The sequence below is a fragment of the Lactuca saligna genome, chromosome 6, assembly GCF_052625555.1.
Source record: "Lactuca saligna cultivar CGN05327 chromosome 6, ASM5262555v1, whole genome shotgun sequence".
NCBI lineage: Eukaryota > Viridiplantae > Streptophyta > Magnoliopsida > Asterales > Asteraceae > Lactuca > Lactuca saligna.
The window spans coordinates 59,477,047-59,502,693 of NC_136422.1; the positions used below are offsets into that span (position 1 = coordinate 59,477,047).

Here is a 25,647-nt window from a genome sequence, read left to right on the forward strand (position 1 = left end):
GTCGAGTCTCCTTGGCCGACTCGCCGAGTCGGTCGCTTACACCACGACCCGGATCCCGCTCGGACTCGCCGAGTCCCTCCATGGACTCGCCGAGTCTCTCCTTAAAATTGAGGTATTCTTTCTTTTCTTGACTTTCCAAACTTTGGGGTGTTACACACACCTTCGAAGCAAGGTCAGTTGCAGGTTGCATGGGAATTGCTCTATGTGCAAGTAAGTGGTTGAGCAGATTGGGTACTTATTCAATATTGATATGGTGCTACCATCAGTAGGGATTGTGGAGTGGTAACGTATTACTCTTATGTAATGGGAAAATGTTGTTCGCATGGGTTATTTTAGCCATTAGGATTGTCAGCAGAAATTGAATGTTATGTATTGGCGAACTTTGAGTGCATCAATCCTTCGGTAGGTGACTTGTTGAATTGATGACCCGTCCATTCCGGTTAAGGGTTATAGTTCTTTGCCATGAGCTGAAGTGGTTTAAGGATTTGGAGTTGTATTATGGGATGTACTTGGGATTGTAGAGCTTGTTGGTATTTTAGTAGGGATTCATCCGATATTGGAATCTGTGTGATCGTGAAGATTGGCTAGTAGTGGAATTCCATTTCTTGTAAGTTCAGGTGGTTGGCAATTTGAATTGTGAGGGTGCGGGATGGATTGGAAATCCATCAAATTTTAAGGATTGGAAGAGCATAGTCGAATCCAAGTGAAAGAGAACCATTTGTATTTAAGGGGATAAAATTAGGCATGAACCAAGAAAAGTTCCACATCCTAGTCGAGAGGGAAGCCAGTTTGGATAGAGGTTTCACCAGGTTGGAGGTTTAGATACTTCCAACGACAAGTGAGCACATTCATAGTAATGCATACCAGACATGTGAATAGATCCAGGTTGGGGGTTGTGTTGGAGCCTCTATGCTTTTTCTAGTATGATTAAGGCTTTTAGGTTCGAAGCATGACCCAAACACCTGATTGGGGCATAATCGGATGCTGGTTCGACTCATGATGATTATGGTTGGTATTGTAGATGAATGTACCATGAGGGACCCAATATATATATATATATATATATATATATATATATATATATACACACACACACATATACATATATATATATATACATATATATATATATATATATATATATATATATATATATATATATATATGCATGATATGTATGGTATGAGGATTGTTGGATCTAATGTGATGTTAGGCCTGTATAACACTCGACTAGGTAAGACCCATGGGTGAGGCCTGTATGGTTACGATAGTGTGGGTAAGGCCCAGTGTAATATGTTGGAGTGTGGTTTTAGATAACCTTAGAGTGGGATGACTCTGTGGTCAATGGTGGTATCAGGTGTGAGACTTCCAATCTCGGCGGTCGATTAAGGAGTATATATCTCAGTTCAGTGGGAAGTCAGCATGGATGCGGGAGATCTTGGACAGATTGGAATTGCAAATTTTGGTTATCAGGATGTGAGTTTTTAGATTGAGTGGGTACTTAGGGGTGATACTTGCGTTGGGAGTCACACTTGTTTTCAATTGAAGGATTTGATTGTGATTAATGGTTGGTTACATTATCCTCGGTTGGATCAAGAGGGTTGTAGGAGCCATTATGGAAAGCCATCCCGGACAGCTCCTACCAGATAGACCCTCGTTCAGGAGTCGCGTAGTGTGATTTTATGAGGCTATCAGCCTCAAAAACCGGTTGGAAATCCTGTATATCGGTAAATTGGTAGGTAAGTATGAGACCACGGAGGTCTCGGTTGCATCAGGAATGCAATTATGGGGAAACAAGATGAACCTGAGGTGGTACTAGTGATTGGGACTCATGTTAGGAGTTACCTTTTTATTAAATGAGTATGTTAAGTCATATGCTGCACATGTTAAATAAACTCAAAGTATTTTATTTGATCCTAGTGCGCAACTCTTGTGTGAGTCTAGCCGTTGTAGGGATGAGACTTTTACTCGAAAGATTATCTAATCATTTTATCAAGAGAAAACTTTCGGAAGCAATGAATGGTCAGTGATTTTGTTTCCCAGTGAGGTAAGGATCCGCTCGTCGTCAGGATTTGAGAGCCTTGATAAGGCTAGGTTTGGTTACTATTTTAGAATACTGTTGTATCGAGGCCTCTCATCAATTTATCACACGTCAACTATCTACCCATGTTCTAACCCAACATATTCTATAGATAACAATATATAATCATACATTCATATATAATTTAAAACTTGATGAGATATTCATTCAATACACATTCCAAATAAACAGATCACACACACACATATATATATATATATATATATATACACACACACACACACACAACACGTACTCTATATGAGATACTTTACAGTTATGTGTTACAAGAAAAGGGAAGATACCCTCACACAAAACATATACTTAATACATACAACAATACTTGGATTAACAATCATATTTATGAAAGAGACTATGCACGTAGTTGATAAGAAGATTATCGGACAGCACTACGGGTCTTCAAGTAGTAACTCTTTGAAGAATCCGGGATATCTTCACACACCGGGCTTCACGCGGGCAGAGCTTTGACTCGAAAATCTTTTCTTCTCGGGATCTTCGAGGCTTCGGGACTCGGTTCGGGTCTCCGGATGATACCGGGGCTTCGGGAGTACTTCAAGATGGCTAAAGAGAGTATCGAGAGTGAGAGAGTGGGGAATTAGCAACCATGGTCGACTGCCCTTCAACTACTATTTATAGGGTTGAAATTTGATGCTCACGTCGTGAGCCACTAATGCTCATGTCGTGAGTTCGATATGTCATTGCGTTAGTCATCTGGCCACTTGCTCTGGAAGACTTCCATCACCTGCTCACGCCGTGAACACTGTGCTCACGTCGTGAGCTCTAACACAAGGGTTGAAGTTCATGCCTTGAACTTCAGAAATTCATATCTTTCGCATACGAGATCTGTTTTTGACGTTCTTTATATCCACGCGTAGGTGAGATTATGCTCTACACTTTCATTTAGACTCCATCAACTAATTTTGACTTTATTTTTATTATATGATTTTTAGTAGAACGGGATAGGAAAACTCCGTTAGAAATTTATAACTTCTTCATTTGACGTCCGTTTTCATCTGTCTTTTCACCGTTGGACTACTCTCGACGAGATCTTCGATTCTCGTTTAAATTGTTTTGGCTAGAAATCACTCGATCTTATATTCGAACTTTGGGCTACATACTGCCAAGTCGAAACTTAGAAAAATCATAACTTCCTCATACGAAGTCGGATTTAGACATTCTTTTCATGTATGCTCTCGGTTTAACGTATTCTGCGACTTTTGTTTAGATCACTAAGACTAAATATCGCTCTATCATAAATTCACTATTTAAGTCACACAGTGTCGTATCGGTTCTGTCGCGAAACTTCGACGGGTCATAACTTGTTCGTTATAACTCGGATTTCGGCATTCTGTATATTTTCGGAATCCTCGTAACGACCACTACAACTTCATGTATAGATATCGGGCTTATCTAATATTTTACTATTACGCTTATTCTTGTTCTTAATTCATTTAAGTTACATAATTAAGCATAAAACACATAACACTTAAAATAATATAATTTTTATTATTTCACAACGGTTTACAAAGGTTAACTTAGACTATTACATCATTGTTAATGCCTAGCCTAGAAAGACGTGTGTTACAAGGTTGGACCGAGTCAAGTTGGAATCGGACCGAGAACATTGTCACGATGTGACCAAGGTGTAACGACCATAAAATTCGAGCCAAACTAAAACATTTTAATTCATTCAAAAACCATTAAGTTCATACATTCGTTTTTCAAAATAGTTTAAACATCAGAGTGTTCCCCAGAACCATATCATGCAAATAAATCATAAAACATGAGGAGCGGTACGATCACGCCTTCGCCTTTCCACGATCTCCTGAAGTACCTGAAAGAATACACTAAAACTGTAAGCCCGAAAGCTTAGTGAGTTACCCCCAAAATACCAACCACAATACCATACACATATCATATCATATCATATCATAAACAGAACAACCATGCATATCGAGTCTATAGTGTGACTGGTCCGCCTGCACTAGGTCTTCAATCCACCCGATCCACTCTCTCTCCAAGTCTACAGTATGATTGGTCCGCCCGCACCGGGCCTTCAGTCTACCTGGTCCACTCTCTGAGTCTACAGTATGACTGGTCCGCCTGTACCGACCTTCAATCTGTCTGGTCCACTCTCCGAGCCTCGACACGTCTGGTCCACCCTCTTGGGGCCTTCATCCTGTCCGGACCGCTCGTCGGGCCTTCGGTCTAACCGGTCCGCCCTGGGAATGTTGGCCTACAGCACAAAGCAGGACCCGCCTCAACCCAACCCCAGTCCAACAACCATGTGCACATAAACATATAATCATATAATATCTCACAACTAATCAAACTGATCCAACATATCACATAACATAGCAACATCCTAACCAGGATACCGACCTAACCGATCACTAGCATAGCATCATCCTATATACCATGATGCCGACCTTAACCAGGTCTCTAACATATACCATCCTAACTACCGGGATGCAGACATAGCAAAGAAATAACATAACAAAAACTACGCATATTTCCATCAGATAAAGGGCCGACCTTGGTGCCTTAGACCCTGTTGATATAGTGAGGATAACTCACCTGCAATTGCTAACTGAACAGATAAGATCATGCTGCTCCGATAACCGACTTGAGCTCCACTGCTGAACACCAAAAATAACAAAATCCAATAAATACCACTATTACCAAAATACCCTTGGAAGTCAAACTGGTCAACCCTTGGTCAAAGTCAAAGTCCTCGGTCAAAGTCAGCCTTCCTAGTTGACCCTACTCGCCGAGTCAACCCATTGACTCATCGAGTTCCTTTACTCAGAAACTCCCATAATACGACTCAACTCGCCGAGTCGCCCCAAGACTCGTCGAGTCCAACAATCTCAGAGTCCCATCCTGCTTAACTCACCGAGTCATCCCTCGACTCACCAATTCGAGGCTTAACCAGAAAAGGTTAGGGTTCCACGACCAGACTCGTCGAGTCCAAGAACAGACTCGCTGAGTCCAAGGCAATCTTCAACAGACTCGCCGAGTCCAAACGTGACATCTTCATTCAGACGATTTCAGGCCATATTATTGCTTCTAATACATAGATCTGGACTCCTAGGGCCAGATTCACACGTAAAGTTTCCAACTTTATGTGCATACAAGGCTCAACAAGCTCTAACCAAGCTATAAGAAGGTTTTAGGAAAAAGATACTCTAAATCAATCCCTATGGCTTATGCTTTAAGCTTCCATGGCTTACTATTAACCTAGATCTAAAGTTGCAACTTTCGATCTAACCTCTAAACCCGAAATGGATTCCAGTCAAGCTAAAATTCCGAAAACAACAACCAAGAATGGATCTAGAAGGAGAAAACTCAAGATAACGACTTGTTACCTCATAAATGTGCCCAAGAAGGAGTAGATTCCGGATCTACAATGATCTCCCGATGCTAGCCTCTTGATCTTCTAACTTCCTCCTCTTAAATTCTTCTTCCAAGCTCAAACTTTAACAATGGAGGCTCACACACACTAATTAGGGTTTCTGGAACTCAAATGGGCAGTAAAGTGGCTGAGGGTGGCTATAATGTGCTTTATATAGGGCACAACTCCTGGGATTAGGGTTTTCTCCCTTCAACCCCAACTCGTCGAGTCCATCTGCCGACTCGGCGAGGTGGCCACTTAACCCGTGACAAAATCCCGCTCCGACTCGGCGAGTAAGAGGACCTACTCATCAAGTCCATGATTTAATTTACACTTTACTCCCTTGAACTCTTGACTCTGACTTGGGATGTTACACAAGGCCTGGTCACGACGTGAGTGTCAACTAATGGAAATGTTGATCGTTGAATTTGACCTTGACCAAAGTTGAACAAGTTTGACTTAAGGATATTCTAGGTATTTTATAATGTGTTGAGAGTTGGTCATTTGGTTGGATAGGTGACAGTTAGATCTGCGATTTGGAGTTGGGACCTCATCAACTATCGTTTGGACTGTGAGGTGAGTTTTCCTCACTGTACTTACGGGTCGAAGGCACCAAGGCCGACCCTTTGGATTTGATATCCGGTTATGTGATAGTATGTTATCGTGTTGTAGTGATTTGTTAGATCGGTATCTTGGTATATATAGGATGATGCTATGCTTAGTGACTTGTAGATCTACCTGACTGTCTGTAGACTTTTATATGTTTATCTAATATGTGCACATATTTGGTTGGTGTTTGAGGATTTACTGCTTTGTGCGTAAGCCAACAGGTCGGGGGCATACCAACACGATGGTTGATTGGGCCCGGGGGTATTCCATACCGAGAATGACAGGACCCGTTGTATATTAGCATTCCAACCCAATAGTTGATTGAGCACGGGTATTACAACCCGATGGTTGGCTGGACCCGTAGTATATTGGTATTTCAGTCTGATGGTTGACTAGACCCATAGTATATTGGTATTCCAACCCGATGGTTGATTGGACCCATAGTATATTATCATTCCAACCCGGTGGTTGATTGAGCCCGGGGTATTCCAATCCGATGGATGACTGGAAGCATAGTATATTGGTATTCCAACCCATTGGTTGATTGTACCCATAATATATTGACATTCCAACTCGATGAATGATTAGGCATGTGGTATTCCAACCTGATGGTTGATTTGACCCACCATGCTGTTATTTGTATATGTTATCTGTTTGTGTTAGTAGTTTGAAGGAATTAATTAAGCTTTGTGTTTACAGTTTTAGTTTATGATTTTAGGTACTTCAGAGAACATTAGCAAGACGAATGTATGACTGTACACATCCCGATTTTATGATGTAGATATTGAGAGACTCTAATTTTAAATAATATTCTAAAACAATGATTTTGTAAACAACTTTTATTAATCAACGAGTTGTTTTGAAAAGTTTAAAAATTATTATAAATTTTGGGGATGTTATATTTTCCCTCCCTAACAAAGCTTTTTGCTGCTAGTAGATCTTTATTTAAAGACTTCACACTCCAATAGTTCACACATTATATATACCTCCCACCAGCGGTATGCTGGCCCCATAACACCCCATCCACATCACTTTAGTCCTTACAATTACAACTTAGAAATTGGTTATCTTATATCTATTATCAAATAAACTATAGCAAATTGACGATGCGCATTTATGTTTGATAAAAACAATAATGCATTAATGATAGGAGAAAGATTGTTTATGAGAAATTGGAGACGAATTATTAAATATGTGATGATTTTGCTAAAAGGGAAAAACAGAATGTGATTTATTCAATGGTTGTCCTAAACGGTGCTTTCACTTCTCCGACGTTAAACACATTACATACCACAACACTGAATAAAATCAAATATGTGAAGAACAAGAATAGAAGCTATATATCTTAAGTCTGAACTGAATTATAAGAAAAAACATATAAAAGTTATATAAAATACATATTTGAAAACACCATCAAAATAAATGATAACCAAATATTTATAATTTTATTATTAATCATCGTTGATAGTTTACGATTAGACAATTACGACAGGAAGGGAAGCATCACAATAAAGAACAAGAGGCCCACAATATCAAGTCCAAACCATGTCTTTCTCTTTCCCTTGTCACTTTTTTTTTTTTTTTTTTTTTTTTTTTTTTTTGTTTTTTTTTTTTTACGGCAAATCTATTACTCCTCAATTCTCCTAAATACATATATATCCCTCACAAGATTTGAACCCTCATCCTCAAAGAGAGATGACAACACCAAATACCGCTGAACTAAAATGTTATTATCCTTGTCCCTTGCTCCTACATCCATGTTTGTTGCATAATCATGGCCTTCAAAACATCACATAATTAAAATCGATCTTTAATCAATAATTCTATTACGTTTTCATATTAATTACTAAACGTATATACAATAGAACAAATTTTCAAAAGCCAATGGAATTTTCACCAATAAAATCTTAGAAAAAATCGTGATATTTTTCAATAGATAGTCATATTATTTTTCTACTTTTCATACACTTCTATCAATATTTTCATACAATACATTAAATCTTTGAAAATTCAATATAACATTACAAAAGCAAATTTATATTTCTCTGGCTCATATTAATAATCCATGTTTCCTTTTTTGATTTGTCGTAAAATAATTGTCTATTTTTAAAAATAAATATCTATTTTACCAAAATACCCCTCATTATTAGGTAATCTACCATGAAGTTAAATATAACAAAATGATAAAATTAAATACAATAAAATGGTAGAATTATTATTTCATTTAATTAAATTAGTGATAATTAATGTTTCATTAATTTGTATGATTTTTGTTTGTGGATAATAATTTTGGCATGGATGAAGTAATATTTATTTAAACAACAGAAATTTTTTTATTTTTTTTTTATTGAAGAGTTCAATGATCATTGAACTACAAATCCATTAAATATCATTGTAATATTTTATTATTATAAAGTTTCATCCATTAAATAACAAGATGTTTATAACAATAAGATAATAAGTTCAATTTCAGACATATAATAAAATATTGTTTAAAAAAAATAACAACTAAATTTATAATCTCATTTAACTCTACCATTAAACAATCAGATGTTCTTAATTTGAAAATTGTTAACATTCTAAAGTTGTATTTTGGTTTTATTAAAAAAAAAAATTCTTTCGCTTCTCTTCTCTTATTGTCTTCGGTTATTGTCTTCAGGGCATCAAAATACCGTTGAGGAAGAAAATTATTTGTTTTAAAAGAAAACAAGATATGAAAGTGTTTTTTTTTAAATATAAAAAATAGCTTTAGATAAAAATAGCTTATGCTCTAAGAATACAAAAAAAAAAAAAAAAATAATAATAAATAAATAAATAAAAATCTTTTAATTTTGATAGATATCTAACCATAATCTAAAATTTCTTTTTCTACCATCAACTCCACCGATGCTATCACCACCACCACCTCCACCTCCACCTCCACCGCCAACGACACCGCCACCTCCACCTCCACCGCCACCGCCACCGCCACCGCCACCGCCACCACCTCCACCTCCTCCGCCACCTCCACCGCCTCCGCCACCACCACCAACACCACCTCCTCCTCCCCCACCACCTCCGCTGCCACCGCCGCCACCACCACCTCCTCCACCACCACCACCACCACCACCACCACCTCCTCCACCTTCACAGCTATCAAGACCATCAACACCTTTGTCTCCATTAGCACAACCACCACCTCCGCCTCCACCACCACCTCCGCCACCACCACCACCGTTTTTTACTATCATCTAGAAAATTAACATGGTTAGTAGATGTACAATTAATTTGCTTAATGTGTCTATGTACATATTGTTTGTTTTTTAATATCATCCGTAATAAATGGCATTTAGTATCAGTAATACAACATGCAAACTTTACAAAAGTTATAAAATACAACTTTTTTTTTTCGAAAATTGTAGATTTTTGTATCTACGTCATTTTTCATACAGATATAGAAAAAATTGTAGATGTTTTAAAAAACAAAAACATATTTTTTAAGATTAGTGAGTGACTTGTCAAGGGTATGTATTGGTCCAATGACATCCACATGTATTAAAATAGTATATGAGTATCAAAATCCAGTCCAGAATTATCTTAGGCTATTTGGATATCCAAACATTGGACATCTACATGTGTTAAAATAGTATCTAAGTATCCAAATCCAATCAAAATTTATCTAGGCTATTTGATATCCAAACTTCTAGATATGAATTCGGATCGTGGTTTTATAAACTTTTGGATACTTAGATTATCTAAAAATTCGGAATAACTATATATTGTTTTTATAATTATATTGTATGCTGCAGTTATTTGGAGATTCATATAAAAAGTTATGGACACCTAGTGAAGGTAGACTTTTAATATTTTATCAAAATTTTTGGATACCTAATTTGGTTATGGATTCAGATATCAAAATATAATATTAGAAACTTTAGAATATCCAAAATTCAGATTTCGAACATATGGATATCGGATTTTAAACACCAACAAACGTGGAACTATGATCCCAAAGCATGGTATAATTATCATCCACAAAAAAGAAAATTGGTGATTTGTTTAACAACAAATGTTTTACATGCATTAGTTCTTTTTTTTAGCATATACGTATGTATATCTAAGCTTCGACGGTAACTTATAAAATGTGTTTCACCTGGTAAACCTATGATTTTCTCTTTGTTCTCCGTGCTTTTAACATGATCTTCATATATTTTAGAATTTGTCGAGCCTCGTTGCAAATGCAAAAGACCTGAATACATCATAAACAAGATAGATCAATCATTGTATGATCCTTAAAGCATTATCTTTAGAGTTTATCTTTTTCACTTGAGCATTAATTTAATGAGGACATTATAGGAGGTAGGTTCATGTGCTCCTTAAAGACATGAGTACGAACCAATCACATGATAATTACTACTACTTACTCAGACACTCGGAGACATTGGCAGACGTGTTGCAAGAATCTGGTAGGCTTAATGCAAGTGTGTCATTAAACTTGAACCCAAGGCTACGTTTATAATACTTGATCATGATGCATAAACATACCCTGTTCTTGGTCAACACTATCTTGAGATCGCTACAACAATCCTTAGTTGGATCCTTTGCTTCACCACACATATAAGGTAGACAACTTTCTAACCCTGTAAGTTGGTTTTCACACAACTCTTTATCTTTGTTTATGTCTCCTTTTGATGACTCAAAAAACACCATCACTATCATGGCTAAGCATGCCAATGATCCTTTAGACCCATGTGATAAACCCATACTTAGATTAACGATTAAAAGCACTGATGAGGCGATATTGCATAAAAAGTTGTATGTTACATGCCTTTATATATGACATCTATGAGAGGGAGAAAGGGGTGGTTACATTTTTCATTTATGGCACTTAATGTAGGCTAAGCCACACTCAATAATTATTATACTTGAAGAATGTATCTGGATTTTATTTAGATTTTTTATGTTGGCAAGGACGATAATTGTACGATCGATAGAACACTACACCAACTAACTTATTATTATTAATGAACCGTATTAGTCTGTCGGTAACAATATTTTAGAATGGAAATTGTAGTTCCTACAACTATCATTACAAATATATCTTCTAGTATTTGAATACCTGTTATAAACATAGGTAATCACAAATAACCATTTACTTAATGTTATTACAAGATGCAACATATTTTACCGCTATTATGGACATTGTCTTTAATAATTGTATATGACTTCTCCTCCATGACACTATATCTCCTTGCGGAAAGTATAAAAACATACTTGGAAGTGGATTTCTTGTATTCTTTTCAGTCGGTAAATCAAACAAAAATACGCCTTAACAATTAACAGTCATGGTTTTTTTAAAATATGTTTCTAAAATTCCACTTTATTTCTGAAAAAGTCAAATCTTTGTTTTCTGAAAAAAGAAAAACCTAACAATTGTTTACATAAAAATATAAAACCATCCATTGTTTACATATTTAAGATTCTTGTCAATAATCTTGGATTTTACACTGCAATATATGGGCTTATTAACAAAAAACCATGACTTCATCGGCAGAAAGTGACAATGATCATACAATACGATTATATTGATTATATTAAGATAATATCATTTGTCATACAAATATTTAATAGTAAGATTATAAAAAGATAACACCCTCTATTAGAGAAAATATACTAAGATAATACACTTTTTGAAACAAAATAAAATAAAGTAACATAATATCATATGTCAAATATAGAAAATATAATAAGATTACAATAAAACAATATCATCGATCATATAAAAACAATAGAATAAAACTACAATAAGATAATACTCTTTGTTGCACACAGATAAGATAAGAAGATTAGCTATTAGTAAGATAATATCAGTGTCACGCAAAGAAAATACAAATAAGATGGTAACATATGTAAAAATTTAAAAAATATAATAAAATTACAGTAAAATAATATTATATGCATGTATTTTCTTTGAAAAATCAATGATTTTTTTATTAATAAACAAAAATATAATAAATTTTCTATATCAAGTTTTTGTACTTTTTATTTCAAAACTAAAGCCATGGATATTTTCATAAATAAAATAAAAGTTTCAAGAGATTTTCGTTTTTTTTAAATACAAAACTTTTGTCGTTGTTTATAATAATCTAAAAGAAAATTGAATTTATGGAAATCATGCATGTTATGTTATGTAAACTCTCATTTTCACAATAAAATTTCCATTTTTAATTAGGGTCGAAACATCCTTTTCATAAAATCCGAAGTTAAGAATACATTTGTTTCAAAATACATTTTATAGAAAATAAGAGTTATCAAAATATCACGAAAACATTGTTGCTGCCGATGAGTGGGTAAAATTACGCATTTGTCAAGCCACAATCAACAAAAGTACCTGAAAACATATAAATCTACAACTGTAAGCTAAAACAGTGAGTTCTCCCAAAATATTGTTGGATTATGTATCTAAGTCCATAACTATAATTGGTATAAACTTGAAATGATAGTAACCCAGTCTTTTTGGGTTGCCTTCAAACCTGAGAATTGAATAAGATAGTTTTTAGAGAGAGAATAATGATTTATTAATTTATTACTTGGTTAATAAATTAATTAGAAATCAACATAATGATTTATTAATGTATTATGGAAATAATATATTAATTAGAAATCATATTGTTTAATTAATATTTAATCAGAAATTAATTTAAAATTAATTTTGGGGTTAAAGGAATTAATTAAAAATGTAGGGACTAAAGATGACAATGTTCAATAGTTGAGCGTTGGGCAATTCTAGAACTTCCCTAAAGAGTGGGGAACGAAATCTAGAGTGCTCCTAGGGTTTCCTTGGGCTCTAAGGGTGTCTTGGATGCCTTTGGGAGAAAGTTAAGGGATTAGGGTTATCTTGAAGATACATCCATTATCCAATACATTAGTAACACTTATATAAGCCCTCATTTGGGTTAAATTTCGGCTATGCCTCCTTTTTAAGAGTTTTGGACGAATTTTGGCCCCTTCCCCCTCTCTCTATAGTTTTCCTTGATTGTTTGGGCTTGTTTGTGAACTATTAGAGGCACGACACTTGTGACGTTTGCTTCCAAAGGTCTTTCAAGAAAGGATTCAAGATTGTTTACAATAACAATCTTAAAGGTATGTATCATAACCCTTATTATATGATTTTCGATTATTCCTTAGAGATCTAGGGTTTATAATTTGTTGTTCATATTGTATGTTCAATTAGAGAAACGTAGATATTATTTAGGATTGCATGCACACATATGATTGTATGTTATGCTCAAAACCCATCATTGGTATCAGAGTCTAGGCTTAGTTTTCTATTTAATTGATACTAATATGAACTTAAACGAGGAGAAAACAGAATCTTCATTCTGTTCTTTGAACATGTCATGGTGTTGTTCGAACACGACGTGTTGGTCCTCCAACACGGCGTGTTTGTGTGTCAGATTCTGATTTCGGATTTTCTTGCCTAACTTGATTTATTTGGTTAATATCTGAGAATTATCTTTTATTAAATCTGTCATAATCCGATTTTTGGTAATATTAGATAATTAAATAAGACCTAAATATTAGGAGATAATTATGAATGGGATAATGTTGATTTTTTTATTATAATTATCCTTATGGGTATGATTAATTGTTTAATTAAAGGTTAATTAATATATCCATAATTGGTTACTAAATAATTAAATTGATTATTAATTGGATATAATAATTAATGTTAATTTTAGGGTTGTTTGAGATTTAAATTAAAAGGTTTAATTTTTGAAATTTAAAATGTAAACCCTAAATTACATTCTTATGGTTTTCGTTGATAATTTAATTAAATGAGTAATTAAAGGATAATTAATAAATCCATATATTGTTTAAATTTAATTTATTAAAAGATTAAACCCTTGGAATTTTAAAATGTTTAAAATTAACCTTTTACTATATATATAATTAAGAGTTTAATATACGTTATATGTATAAGAAAAGGCAGTCGAACCGCTAGTACGCCTCAGTCACGAAGCCATACTATAAGGGGAATTTAAGGAAGCGGTCTATAAAATGACCACCATTGGGTATCCAATCTTACCCACCGCTCTCTTGTATGGTGGAGGGTTGTTAGCCGAACGGGTTCGATAGGACAATTAATCCTCATTAAAAGTATAATGATAAGGTAACTAAACCATTTTCTAAAATCCATTCTTAGTTTACTTTAGGTAAAATATGAATTTGATGCTAACCCATGAAATTGCACATTGCATCTTATTGGTTGTTAGTGGAGCGTGTGTGGTTAACCGACACACTAATATTGTTGGCAATGGGTGTCTCGTAAATTATAATTGAATTAATGGAGCGTGTGTGGTTAATTGTCATGTTAATTTCAGATGATAAATGCCATCGAAATTACCAAGCTAATTTGCATTGTTATTCACATCTCGTTTGTGACCTTGGCATCCCAATCATAAAGTGAGAACATAATCGAGATTAAACATATCATTAAATAGTTCAATGAATCTCAAAAGATCTAGGAGTTTCATAAGATTGAAATTGGTAAATGCTTTACCTACCTAAAATATATTCGAATTTGATTACGACATCCTTCTTTAGAATTCAAATTGAAAATATGGATCCTAGCCTTAATTTAAAATTTTGGGTTAATAATTAAAGATTAAAATCAACTCTATTCTCCCATTATAGATGTCGAGTTCAAACAACAATGGTTTTCCTCGTTCCTCTGGAAATGTTTTTCCTTCTCTATCTGAAGATGATCTTCCACATGTTGATCAAGGTGAAAGAATGTTCCCTTCTTCAAGCAATGGTGGAACTGCAAATCATGCTTCTCCAACTCTTCCACCACCTCATCCAATGAATCTCCCTAAGCCATGTCTTCTTCAAGTTGAAAAGTACGAAACTACTCAAGCCATATTGGCATGTAAACATCAAGATGGAAAGTTTGTATGTGCGCATGTTCTGAAAATGAAATCAGACATTCTCAGATTGGGGATGTTGGGTGTCATTTTCCTAAGAGAATTGGCCATTGACTTGGTTCTAGTTTCGTTTCCTGAATCATATAGTTAGTTCATTAAAGACTATTATATGAAGGAGCACGACATGACCCTAATTGATCTAACATATATGTTGATTGTTGCTGAAGCAGAAGTGCTTAAGAGCACAAGTCAAGCAAAAATGTTTGAAGGATCTGTCTCCAAAATTTCCATGGACATTAACAATAACAACGTTGGTAGTCCGGAAAAGATTTCTCTTCCTAGTGGAAAGGGATTGGCCAAGGTCAAACCGTTTGACCATGTGGTAAAGAGAAAGGCTAATTCTGAGATAGTTCCATGTGCTAATCCCAAAAGGTCCATGCGTTTCTATTGCCAATTGAAGAGGCATTGGATGCGAAGTTGCCCAGACTACCTGAAAGATCTTAGAGATAGTAAAGTCAAGTTGTGTGATTCTACTTCAAGTGCATCCACTATATAACCCCATTATTTTTTAAGTTCCTATTCATAGATCCTTAATACATGATGTGATAGCCACATTTTGATGTTTTGCAGAATCTAAGAGAAAGAAGGAAGCTTAAGAAGAGTAAGTTGAATCTAATCGTGAGAGATGGATTTCGATCGCATAGTTCGATGATCAGATTTTTGAGCTGCTGCTTAGGAGTTATGATACATTGCTTGGGAAATATCTAGAAACATAATTTTTCATATATTTGTATTGTAAGGACAACTTTTTCCACTCATTATCTATAAAGTGAATTTTTTTATTTGGTTTACTTTATGTTTCCTTACAATGACATTTATAAAAATTGGTGGTTACATTTCTATTATTAGCAAAGTTAAATGTGGATTGATTCTTAATTATATCGTTTGTGCTAATGTCATGATTAGCCAAGTGAAAAGGAATTCTCATCACCTAAGTTTCAGTTGGATAGAAACCCGGAGTAATACAATTCGAATTGTGTGATGTATAAGAATCTTGATCTTTTGAAGATTAAGTGTAACGCCCGTAGATCCGGGCTAGTCAATTTAGAGACAATAAGCATCAAAAAAGAATTTTTGATGGAAGATTATTTAAAAGGAGTAATGTTAACCAAGTTGTAGAATATTTCACAAGGGTTCCATACATATAAAAAATGTCGAGATCCGACTTATAACGAAGAAGTTATGGCTCGTCGAAGTTTCGCAATAAAACCGGCACGACACTACGCGACATAAATAGTGAATTTATGATAGAGGACTTTTTGGACTTATTTATCTAAACAAAAGTTGTAGTATACGTTAAACCAAGAGTGTGCATAAAAAGAACGCCCAAATCTGACTTCGTATGAGGAAGTTATGATTTTTCTAAGATTTGGCCTAGCAGTGCACGACTTGAAACTCGAATTCTAGATCGAGCGTTTTTTGGCCAATACCACCTAAATGAGAATTGAAGATCTCTTTAATAGGAACTCAACGATAAAAAGACAGACGAAAACGGAGTCTATATGTAGAAGTTATGAATTTTACGCGGATATTTGACAATGTAGTCACCTTTTACTGTTAAATTTAAGATCGGTCGGGAATTAGCCAACGGGGTCAAAAGGAAAGTTGTAGATATTATTTTTACTTACGTGTGGATATAAAGAATGTAAAAAATGGAGCTCATATGCAAAAGTTATGGATTTTAGAAGTCGGAAGTGTGTTGTGCAAAAATGGGTGATGTGGCACAATCTTGGTCATTGCATTCTCCCCAAGTCTTGCCACCAGATGGTGACATGTGGCACCAAGTTCAGCCATATTTCATTCTATAAATAGAAACTCTCACACTTTCATTTTCTTCACACCTTTCTCATTATGTCTTCTCTCTACACTCTCTATAAACCTCCTTAAAACTCCACTAGGGCTAGAAGAAAGCCCTGGAGCACTTGATGGCTCCAAGAAGAAGATATTTCGGCTTGGAAGTTCTGCCCCTGCAGAGCACGGCTTCTAGCCAAACCCCCTCGTAGGTAAGATACACATACCTAATTTTTAATATAGCTTTTACTTGAATATAGTAACGTTATTAGGGCCTTATAATAATTATTTGAGCTATTATTATGGGTTATATAAGTATCGTTATAATATCTTTTTATCCACTTGCAGTACGGGGAATCCGGTTTGAAGGGCCGCCTGGGTTGTTGGATTTTAGAAGTGTTATATGCCAAAATGATCCTGCCATCCGGTGTTTCATGTTTGACCCCTGTCTATACATAGTTGGTGAAGAGTGTTGTTTAACGCTTATATAATAGTAATAATAGCTAGACTATTAGTTAGTCTCGTTGAACATTAGACTAAACTCTAGTGGAAATGATACATGTTTTGTCAATGGGAATTTATTTTAAAGTAAACGAAATGCTATCCGAGTACTGAGTCGTCAACTCTGCAAGTGAGTGCATAGTTTCTTTCATCTTATACATAGATATGAACTATTGTCACACCCCAAAACCGATAACGGCGGAATACGTTTCGGGGTGGATGACGTAGTGTACAGTATCATCACAATTGTATAATAGTAAAAGCAAGAAACATACAACCATTTCATTTATATAGTAAGTGTATTTACAAGTGTGTTTTGTAATGTTTGACAAACACCAAAAGTAAACAAAAATAAGAGATGGGTCTTGTATCCTCCATCTTCTCCAAAAATTGCTGCTGTACCTGTCTATCTTTGACCTGAAGATACAAGTTATTTTGAAAAGAATATCAGCATAAAGCTGGTGAGTTCATAAGAGTTTTAGTGTGAGTACTTGTATAAAAAGCATTAGAGTCATTATTGTGAAAACTGAAGTTTGAAATCATAAATAGTGGTGAAACCTAGAAAATCCCATATTTTCCAGAACATTAAGTAATGTAATATAGTGAGTTATTCTTAGAGTATGTAATAGTGGTGCAGCATCCTTTAGTATTAGATACTTATTTACTTCGGGATATTACTTCATCTTTCTTTTAGTATTTTAGTGCGGTTATAGTGTCTTTCTAGTATATTCCCAATAGTGTGAGTAATAGCGAACCCCCATGACCTTCCCAGTCATGCATAGTGTAGTAGAGTAAAAGCATCCCTGGGCCTGAGCGGCTCGGACTGAAGTTATCAGTCGGGATGTAATAGCGTCTGCCCCGTATAGATCTATACATATAGTGTCGTCTTCCTGTCGGAAAACTTCGGGCATAGTGAATAGCGTATAGAGTATCCCGTAGTGGATTAGTGAGTTATCTCATGATTAGTGCATTCTCTTGTATTATAGCGTAGTAATCTTTCGTATAACTTGTATTGTATTCTCTTATTAGTGTATTGCTTCATAATATAGAGAGTTATAGTAGTGTAGAGTAATAGTGGAAACTAGGGATAGAGTCCTTAACTATACCCATTATAGTTAATTTAGTGTATGTGGTTCTAGTCAAGTAGTGATTAAGGTAATTAATGAATTAAGAAGTACTCATAATCTGTACTAATATATGAGATATATAATTAAGAAATCAATGACAGTCGGATGGATAACTACTACCCTAAGTCCACAATCAAACAAGAAACAGGAAATAAGGCGAGCTATCGGTCCTAAGTCTTTCAAGTCTTACTTATATAAATATATTAGTATGATTACATTCTCATAAAGAGTTTTATTTAACAAAAGTATTGTACGAAAGGAACATTTAAAACTTGTTTGTTAATCCAAAATAGTTTTGAAAACAATTGACTTATTTATAAAGCATAGTGATAAATCACATGTGATTTGAACTACAGATTGGGAATCACATGTGATTAACTCTGAATTCTAAAAAATAGTTTTGTATAACTTTTCATAAACATGTATATTCAACTTGTATCTCCCCACTAAAACATATAAAACATTTGAAAGGTTCATTAAGGGGTATGAACTCACCTGAAATCGCGGAAATCGGGTGAATCGGGTAAATCGGGTAAAACATTTGAAAGGTTCATTAAGGGGTATGAACTCACCTGAAATCGCGGAAATCGGGTGAATCGGGTAAATCGGGTAAAAGTGTCGATTGAGCGTTTGGTACCCAATAACCTCTTGAGCACCTCCTAGGACCCTAATGTCCTATGAAATATGTATTTTACAAGAAGTTAATCATCTTATGCCTTTCATTATAGTATTTGGACATTCTAGCATCGTTTTCGGGGTTTTAAGGCCTAGAAGGGGTTCCCGGGAGTGGTACAAAGTCATGAATGATTTACGGGAGGGTCCACGAGCTCACTCCCTTGGAGTTTATGGCCCAAAAGCCATCCTTTGGGAGTTTACGGCCGTAAACCCCTTAGGTTTGGCTGTAAACTCTTGTGGCACTCCAAAGTGTATGCTTAAGGTCTTATTTCACTTCCTTGATTTAGTGGTGTGTGTCTTGGACCATTTTAAGGGATTAAACATCATAATTTGTGACATTTTTGGGGAGTTTACGGCCAAGACTTGTTCTTGGGCCGTAAACTCTTGTAAACCCTTCAAGATGTATGTTTTATTGGTACAACAAAGTCTCATACACCTTAGATAAATCCTAGAAGGCCATATAGTGAGTTTGGGACAATTTGGCATATATTTTTGGGGAGTTTACGGCCCAAGAACACCCTTGGCCGTAAACTCTTCATTTTGTGTCCAAATGTGAAGTTTAATTGTACAACACACTTCCAAAGGCCTTAGCTAAAATCCTTACATGCATTTGAGGGGTTTTGGGACTTGTTTGACACAACAATATGGGTGTTTACGGCCCAAGCTTAGCCTTGGCCGTAAACTCCTCTTTTTGCCATCAAATGATGTTGTTTGATGCATTTAAGCCTTCCTTGTTGTCAAGTCTAAATTGCCAAACACCCTAGATGAGTTTTTGGGACATTAAACAAGTGTTTTTGGGGTGTTTGAGGTGTTTACGGCCTAAGCACATGCTTGGGCCGTAAACTCCTTTTTGCATGTCTAATCCATGTGTTTTAGTGTCCAAACCCTTCTAGATACATGCCTTAATTAGTATACTAGCTTAACATGAGGAAAAACTTGACCCTTGGCATGATTTTGGGGGTTTACGGCCTAAGGAGCTTCTTAGGCCGTAAACTCCTTTATGGTCCTTGATTCTCATGATTTTGGACTCTAAAAGCAGTAAAGTATGATTAGATTAAGTTAGGGGATGAATCCTTACATTTGGAAGTCGGAAATTCGCGGATTTGGAGTCGATTTCGGGTCTAGAGAGAGAAAGTAGTGAGAGAGAGGTGTAATTGTGGTAAAAGAGTCCAATTGAAGTGTTCAAGTGTTTTTATATGTCTCGGGTATTGTACCCGATACACGGCTACCTGATGCTAAAGTTTAACGGGGTTAAATGTTTTTTACCCGGGTGAAGTGGTTGAAAAGTAGTTATAACTTTATTTAGTTAAACGGGGTTAACATTCGCAAGTTATAATTACTCATGATAATACCGGAACATATAATTAACTAAATATTTATTTATTGACGACCCGAACAATACCGAGAAATAACATATAATGACGCATTCCGTTAGTGAAAATAGGGTTTGTAACGGGAATAGATTTGGGGTTGTTACATCATCCCCCCGTTAGGGGAATTTCGTCCCGAAATTTTAGAATTCATACATATAAGAGTTGCAGTACAACTACGCGAAGAGATGGGGGTATTTGAGTTTCATTTGGTCTTCGCGTTCCCAAGTGAATTCCGGTCCTCGTTTGGCGTTCCACCGAACTTTCACAATTGGGATACGGCTTTGCTTCGTTCGTTTTACTTCTCGATCCATAATCTCAACAGGTTCTTCCACGAAGTTGAGGCTCTCATTGACCTCAATCTCGTCAAGGGGAATTACGAGCGTCTCGTCTGACAGGCATTTCTTCAAGTTAGAGACGTGAAAGGTAGGGTGTATGTTGCTTAGTTCGTGAGGTAGGTTGAGTTTATAAGCTACGGGGCCGATTCTAGCGAGAATCTCAAAAGGCCCTATGTACCTTGGGTTCAACTTTCCACGCTTTCCAAAGTGTATCGTGCCCTTCCAGGGTGAGACCTTCAACATGACTCGATCTCCCACCTGGAATTCCAAGGGTTTTCTTCGTTTATCGGCGTAGCTTTTCTGTCGATCCCTAGCGGCTTTAAGTCGTTCGCGTATCTGTACAATCTTCTCGGTCGTTTCTCAAATGATCTCTGGACCAGTGAGAGAGCTGTTAGGAACTCTTCCTTTAGCTAGTTGAGTTTCTCCCACCTCAGCCCAGCACAGAGGGGATCTACACTTGCGGCCGTAGAGGGCTTCGAATGGGGCTTCCTTGATGCTCGTATGATAACTATTATTATAAGAAAATTCCACAAGAGGTAAGTGTGTGTCCCATGACTTACCGAAGTCAATTACACAAGCTCGCAGCATATCCTCTAAGGTTTGAATCGTCCTCTCACTCTGTCCGTCGGTCTGCGGATGGTAGGCTGTACTCATGTCCAGCCTCGTCCCTAGTGCTTCTTGCAACGATTGCCAGAACCTAGAGGTGAATCTACTATCTCTGTCTGAGATAATAGAGATAGGGACGCCATGTAGTCGTACTATTTCTTTAATGTATGTTCTAGTGAGTTTCTCCATCTTGTCCGTTTCCTTGATGGGTAGGAAATGTGCGGACTTAGTCAACCTATCGACATTAACCCAAATAGTATCTAATCCACCCGTTGTCTTGGGAAGTTTGGTTATAAAGTCCATTGTGATCCGCTCCCACTTCCATTCTGGTATCTCAGGTTGTTGGAGAAGTCCTGATGGCTTCTGATATTCAACCTTGACTTTCGCGCAAGTGAGGCACTTACTCACAAATGTGGCGATCTCCGCTTTCATGTTTGGCCACCAGTATAGCTTTTTGAGATCCAGATACATCTTATCTGAACCCGGGTGGATGGAGTAGCGAGTGTTATGCGCTTCCCTCATAACCAAATCTCTAAAACCTCCATGGCGTGGAGTCCAGATTCGGTCCATGAAGTAGTAGGCTCCGTCACCCTTTACCTCCAAATTTTTATCCATTCCACGTAGAGATTCTCCCAACACATTCTCGGGCTTTAAGGCTTCCAGCTGAGCCTCTTTGATCTGTGTGGAGAGATGCGAATGGATAGTCATCGTCAACGACTTGGTCTTTCGACCGGTATACTCCTTCCTGCTCAGTGCATCTGCTACTACATTGGCTTTTCCCGGGTGATATCTAATTTCACAGTCGTAATCGTTAAGTAGCTCGACCCATCGACGCTGCCTCATGTTGAGTTCTTTTTGGTTCATTATGTGTTGAAGGCTTTTATGATCAGTGTACACCACACTCTTCGTCCCATATAAGTAGTGTCTCCAGATTTTTAGTGCAAAGACAACTGCTCCTAACTCGAGGTCGTGAGTAGTGTAGTTCGCCTCATGGGTCTTTAGCTGTCTCGAGGCATATGCGATAACCTTACCCCGTTGCATCAAGACACAACCGAGCCCCTGGTTGGATGCATCACAGTATACGACAAAATCTTCTGTCCCTTCGGGAAGGGATAGTACTGGTGCGGTGCATAGGGCTCGCTTCAGGGTTTGGAATGCCTTCTCCTGTCTTTCCTCCCAGTCGAACGGTACTCCTTTCTGTGTCAGCATAGTGAGAGGTTTTGCAATCCGAGAAAAGTTTTGAATGAATCTACGGTAGTAGCCAGCGAGGCCTAGAAATTGACGAATTTCCGTAGGCATCTTCGGTGCTGACCAGTTCTCAATAGCTTTAATCTTGGAGGGATCCACATGAATTCCTTCTTCACTAACCATGTGACCTAAGAATTCGACTCTTCGGATCCAGAACTCGCACTTAGAGAACTTCGCATATAACTTTTCGGATCGCAACGTTTCCAAGACTCGTCGTAAGTGATCCTTGTGTTCTTCCTCGTTCCGAGAGTATACGAGGATATCGTCAATGAAGACGATGACGAACTGATCCAGGTATGGACGACACACTCTATTCATCAAGTCCATGAATACTGCGGGGGCGTTGGTCAGTCCAAAGGGCATCACTATGAACTCAAAGTGTCCGTAGCGGGTTCGGAAAGCTGTCTTCGGAACATCTTCCTCGAGTACCCGTAACTGATGATACCCAGATCTAAGGTCAATCTTGGAGAAGTAACTTGCTCCTTGTAGTTGATCAAACAGATCGTCGATACGAGGGAGAGGGTAGCGATTTTTAACCGTGAGTTTATTGAGTTCTCTATAATCGATGCACATCCGGAACGATCCGTCTTTCTTCTTCACGAACAAGACCGGAGTTCCCCAAGGTGAGAAACTCGGTCTTATAAAGCCCTTGCTGAGCAGTTCGTTGAGTTGACCAGACAATTCTTGCATTTCGGCGGGCGCTAAACGGTAGGGCGACTTAGCTACGGGGGTAGCTCCTGGAATTAGGTCGATTCTGAACTCAATCTGACGTTTGGGAGGTAGGCCGGGAAGATCCTCCGGAAAGACGTCAGGGAAATCGCATACTACGGGAATGTCTTTTGGATCTTTCGATTTCTGGTTAGTGTCAACGACATGGGCAAGAAAGGCGCGATACTCCTTGCGTAAGTATTTCTGAGCCTGAACACTGGAGATGATACGAAGGCTCGTACTCGGCTTATCTCCATATATCAAGAGGGTTTCGTGATTTGGAAGGTTCAGGCGAATGGCTTTGTCGGAACATAGGATATCGGCGCAATGGAGACTCAACCAATCCATAGCAACAATGACATCGAAAATTTTGATTGAGACTGGCATAAGATCGATTGGGAATGAGTGATCGTCTAACATAAGAGTGCACCCTATGTAGATTTCGCTAGAGCTTTCTGTTTTCCCATTAGCCATTTCTACGACGAATGTTTCTTTTAGTGGTTGAGGGATTTGTTTGAGTAAGTGTTTAAAGTTATGATTTACGAAGCTTCTTTCTGCACCACTATCAAATAAGACACATGCATAGGAGTTGTTGAGAAGAAACGTACCTGTGACTACTGTGGGATCTGCTACCGCTTCATTGTGACTGTCACACCCCCAAACCAGAACGGCGGAAACGTTCGGGGGCGGAGGACGTCATGTTCAATATCATAACAGTTCATAGAAAGGAAAGTACACACCACCATATATAATAAGTTGCTAAATGTTTACATAGTTGTATTCATTACATGTTAAAAATAAAGGTACATAAACTTCAATTAGAATGAAGTAATTAACGCCAGCGTGTTAATCCCAAAAGTTGAATCCCAACCTGCTTAGCGATTTCCTGAGAATACAAGTTATTTCAAAGAAAAAGTGTCAACAATTAAGTTGGTGAGTCCATAAGTTGTTTAGAAAAATTGGATGCCATTCCAAAATAGGTGTATGTTTTCCAGTAAACGTAGTGCTTCAACATGTAAAGAGTTGTTATTTGTGGTGTTGAAAATGAATGCATTAGTTCCAGAAAATCCCATATATGTTTATAAGTTGTAAATGATTGCACCGGAAAAATCCCTTCTTTTCCTATTTTGTTTGTATGCAGGAAACACTTTTATTATTCCTCGCACATAATACCAGTCTCTAAGACCGAAAATTGTAAGAAACCACGTTTCTCGTAAATGTGTCATAGTTTTATATATAATAAAACTACGTGAAGATCGAACCGGTTGGATGAAGAATAGTTTTAATAACCACTCGTTCATCATAACTTAATATCATAATAATTGTATATCCGATGAGTTTTTATAACCATACTAAACATAATATGCCTGTAACGACGTTCTTCAGGCGTCGCATTGCTATGACAACTGTCACCCCAAAAGACGGACTGTAGCTAACAGTCAGGGTGCGGGATCATGACTTCCCGTATAGATCTATACACATTTGACACGTTCTCGTCGCGGGAGATTCTGGTTATAAACAGGCCTTACTGCAGTACTTTCTAATAAAGAAAAGTAAAGTTGGAAGATGTGCGCGTCTCATGGATTCTCAATTTAGTATATATTAACATGATAGTTTTGTATGCAAAGTTTAGCCTTTCACACAATGATTTGATAAACCGAAATCATAAGTTTTTAGAATGTATAAAATGTTTTAACAACGAAGATCATTATACTCCTCGTATAAGTCTAATGCACGATAATAACCGTATGTTTACTTGTATTCCCCCCCCTAAAAGAGTTGTAAAAGTATTTAAAGATGTATTTAAAGTGTGTTAAAAAGGGGTATGAACTCACTTGACAACTTGAAGATAGCGAGATGGAAAAACGGCAGAGTTAGGTCTCGGGAAATGGATTTTTCCTCGGAAATCTCGGGATTTCTCGGGAGAAAATCGACCTTCAGATCTTGCACGAAGTGACCAGGGCTTCGTGGTAGTACGAGCACGGAAAATGAGGAAATACGCAAGAAAAATGAGAGAGAATGAGCCTCCTTTTCGGAAGCCTTCGCATGCCCTTTTATAGGGAGGCTGGTCAGCCTTGGTACGCGAGTCTGATGGGACGGGTTCCTGGGTTCGCGGGTCGGATGGGACGTGTCGCTGGCACGCGGGTCGGATGGGACGTGTCGCTGGCACGCGGGTCGGATGGGACGTGTCCCTGGGTTCGTGCACTTCGCAT

The 25,647-nt window shown here is 37.1% G+C and overlaps 1 pseudogene; it reads left to right on the forward strand.

Moving 5' to 3' along the window:
* The first annotated feature begins 14,780 nt into the window (after positions 1-14,780).
* Positions 14,781-25,647, forward strand: part of LOC145002625 (E3 ubiquitin-protein ligase BRE1-like 2) — a 92,450-nt pseudogene continuing 81,583 nt past the window's right edge.